We start from the raw sequence: 4,527 nt of genomic DNA on the forward strand, positions 1-4,527 counted from the left end.
GGTTGGTTTTCCAGTTCCTATCTGTTCACTGATGGAATGAATGAATTAAAAGATGACCCATGCATGAACAAATGGGTAAAGGCCTGAACCCATTGTCACACAAGCTGGGTAAAGGGAGGAGAAAGAGACTTGGCAGGTGAGCTTAATTGTGAGGGGAGACAGGAAGCGAGTGCAGCTAGGTTGGGCAGGTCTGGAGAGGTGGGGTAGCCAAAAAGGAAAATGCCCAATGGCTACCCAGCCACAGCCTATTTCGTGGCTGGGGCTAATGAGCTGACTTATAGGTTCAGCTTGTCATTTGATTCCTACAAACCATTAGTGGGAGAGGATGTGCTGGGGAGGGAGACAGCTCTGATCAGAGCAGCTTGTCTCTTGGTCCAGAGTCAGGGAGGCAGAGGAGAGTCAGGGAAGTGGAGCAGAGCTGATGAGTACCTTTCTGTGTGACTAGAAACAAGACTGTGACCTGCAGGGAATGAGCACAAAGCAGACCCTGAGACACTCAAGTTGGGAAGTGTGGAGGCAGCTGCCATCCCTCCGGGCAGGCCAGCTCTAGCAAGGTGGGGGTGGGGAGCCTCCAGACCTTATAAGACTCAGAGAGACTAGAACCCAAGTCCTGGTCCTGCCATGAATTCCCGGTGTGCCCTTAGGCGGGTTCCAGCTTCCTTGTCTGTAGAATCAGGGTTCTTGGCTCCATGGGTTCCCAGGTCTGAGGAGAGGGTGAAGAGGTTCCCCACAGTGGAAGCCAGAACTGGAAGATCCAGGTGGGTTCCTTTGCCTCCTTCCTCTTCCCACCCCCAGAAATGGAGGCAGTCACCCACGAGAGGTGATTAAACTGATCAGAGGACCTCTGCATATGAATGTACTTCACAGTTTCCAAAGCTCTTCAGAATATACTTGCTCACTTGATACTCACTGCGACCCTCTGAGGGAAAGAAGGGCTGGCACTGCTATTATTGTTGTTATCGGTTTGCAACTGAGAGAGCCAGGGTCACACCAGGATTGAGCCAGAACCCTACCCAGAGCTCTTTGCTTTGCATCACACAATGCCACTGAATAGCAGGGACCCCACAACTACCAGCCAAAAGGATATGGGGACAAGGTCTCAGGGAATGCCACAGGGAATGGAAAGACCAGCAATCATTTGACGAGGGTGCTAGCCTGGTTTGTGCCTCCTTCCTCCACAGCCTGAAAATTTCTTTTTGCCAGAGTTTATCTGTGGGCACAACTGCCTGGTCCAGTGGCCCCAATGGTTTTGTTGTGAGGTGAGGGGAGGGTGAGGACAACCATGCAGAGTTGCTCAGGACCTAATCTCAGGGCGCTCACTAGCAGTGGGCAGAAACCCCAGCATCCTAGGATGTCGGAGCTGGAAGGGAGCTTTGAGACTGTCTAGCTTGTACAGCCTCAGCAGGGAAATGAGGCCAGTCAGTCTTGCCTGTGTGAAAAAAAGACAAGGGGAGAGAGGAGATATTTGAAAGAACAGCTGGGAAGTCAGAGGTGACTAATGTCCCCATGCCCCTGGGAGGCCTAGGAGAAAGCCTGCCCACTGTTGCCCCTCCAGTGACACAGTCACTGCATAGCCAGACAGGAGGGGCAGGGACTAAACAAAGGAGGACCCACCACTCTGTAAAGGGAGCAAGGTTTCAGATTTCCACAGAAGCCGGCCCCGGTTCCAGGTTGCCTGTGGGCGGGCAGGGAGCCACCTGGAACACAGCAGTGATAGAGCAGTGACAGAACCCCATAGAAATGCCCACGGCAATTAATGGGGACAGGTGTAGCTGCACACAGGGTGGAGTGTGGGTGCGCAGGCTCCTGCCCTTTCCGCCCAAAGCAGCCTGTGAAAGCAAAAGAAATACAAAACAGAAGGGAGGAGGAGGGAGGAGAGAGGACAGTGGTGAGAGGAGCTGAGTGAAGCTGCAGACTCACGGAGCAGGTGAGGGGCGGAGGAAGAAGGCCAGGCGTGAGCAGCTGCGGGAAGATGCGCTCCTCGGCATTTCTGGGTGGCCTCAATTTTTCATGATGGAGAGGTGTCAATTTGTAATGATAACTTTATTTTTTATTGAGTTATAATTGACATATAACATTGTGTAAATTTTACGTATACAACATGTTCATCTGGTACATTTAGATATTGCAGTACGATTACCACCATTAGTTACACCTCCATCACGTCACATAATTATTTCTTTTTTGTGGTGAGAACATTTAAGATCTGGTCTCTTAGTAGCTTTGAAGTATATAATACATTGTTGTTAACTATAGTCTCCATGCTGTACATTAGATCTCCAGAACTTACTCTTCTAACTGGAAGTTTATATCCTTTGACCAATATTTCCCCATTTCTCCCACCCACAGCCCCTGGTAACCACCATACTCTGTTCCTAAGAGTTCAGCTTTTTCAGATTCCACATATAGGCATACCTCATTTTATTGTGCTTTGTAGATGTACCATTTTACAAACTGAAGGCAAGACCCCCCTCACCAGCAAAGAGATTACAACTTGCTTTATTGTGCCGGTCTGCTGCATAACCCGAAATATCCCGGAGGTATGGCTGTATAAGTGAGATCATACAGTATTTGTCTTTCTCCATCTGACTTATCTCCACTTAGCATAATGCCCTCAAGGTCCATCCATGTTGTAGCAAATGGCAGGATTTCCTTGTTTCTCACGGCTGCATAATATTCCATTGTCCGTTAATCTGTTGACACAGGTTGTTTCCATATCTTGGCTATTGTCAATGAGCATGGCGGTGCAGATATCTCTTTGAGATTGTGAATTTATTTCCTTTAGATATATAACCAGAAGTGGGATTGCTGGATCATATGGTAGTTCTATTTTTAACTTTTGAGGAAACTCTATACTATTTTCCATAATGGCGGAACAAATATACATTCCCAACAACAGTGTACAAGGGTTCCCTTTTCTCCACATCTTCACCAACACTTATTTCTTGTCTTTTTTATGATATCCATGTAATGATAACTTAAAAAAACCCCACATCGACAGACAAGAATAAACTCAAAATGGATAAAAGACTTAAATGTAAGTCACAAAACCATAAAAATCCTAGAAGAAAACATAAGCAGTAAAATCTCAGACATCTCATGTAGCAGTATTTTTGCAGCTACATCTCCTAGGGCAAGAGAAACAAACAAATGGGACTACATCAAACTTAAAAGCTTCTGCACAGCAAAATAAACCAACAAAATGAAAAAGGAACCAGCTGTATGGGAGAACATATTCACCAATGATACAGCTGATAAGGGGTTAAGTTCCAAAATATATAAAGAACTCATACAACTCAACCAAAGGAAGACAAACAATCCAATTTTAAAAATGGGCAAAGGTATTGAATAGACACTTCTCCAAAGAGGTCATACAGATGGCCAAGAGATATATGAAAAATTGCTCAAAGTCACTAATCACCAGAGAGATGCAAATTAAAACTAAAATGAGGTATCATCTCATACCTGCCATCAATAAATCAACAAACAACAAGTGCTGGCAAGGATGTAGAGAAAAGGGAACCCTAGTGCACTGCTGGTGGTAAAGCAGACTGCAGACACTGTAGAAAACAATGGAGTTTCCTCAAAAAATTAAAAATGGAACTGCCTTTTGACCCAGTGATCCCACTTCTGAGAATATATCCTAAGAAGCACAAAACACCAATCAGAAAGAATATATGCACACTTATGTTCATAGCAGCATTATTTACAATAGCCAAGATCTAGAAACACCCCAAGTGCCCATCAGTCGATGAGTGGATAAAAAAGCTGTGGTACATTTACACAATGGAATACTATACAGCTGTGAAAAAGAAGGAACTCTTACCCTTTTCAACAGCAAGGATGGACCTGGAGAGTATTATGCTAAGTGAAATAAGCCAGTTAGAGGAAGGCAAATATTACATGATCTCACTTATATGTGGAATCTAATGAACAGAATAAACTGATGAACAAAATAGGTCCAGAGGCATGGATGCATGGAACAGACTGACAGATCTCAGAGGGGAGGAGGGTGGGAGGGACAGGAAGAGATTAACCAAAGAACATATATGAATATATGCATAGCCCTTGGACACAGACAATAGTGTGGTGAAGGTCCGGGGTGGGGCAGGGGGTGGATGGAGGGGGGCAAAGGAAGTGGAAATGGGGGATATCTGTAATACTGGCAACAACAACAAACACAATGAAAAGGGCAAAAGAGGCCAGAAAGATATATGGCAAAATGTTAGCAGAGATTTCTTTTGGGATGGGGGAGCAATCAGTGATTTTTGTTTTGTTTCTTTTCTTTTTCTATCCTTTCTAAATTATCCAGAATAAGCACAAATGATTTTGAGTACCACAGGAAGAAAATACAAAAGGGTGGCTCCCTGTCCTTAAAATGACAAAAACAACACAAGGGAATAGAGGCTGGGGCCAACTGGGGTGACTTGGACAGGATGAAAGATTAGGGGGAGTAAGTGGGTGAGAGAGGGAAAGGGGAAGGTGGGGTCAGGGAAAGTGAGGGCCTGTTTTCGGGAGCAGCCATCT

The sequence above is a fragment of the Miniopterus schreibersii genome (genome assembly GCF_964146895.1).
Source record: "Miniopterus schreibersii genome assembly, chromosome: 1".
Lineage (NCBI taxonomy): Eukaryota > Metazoa > Chordata > Mammalia > Chiroptera > Miniopteridae > Miniopterus > Miniopterus schreibersii.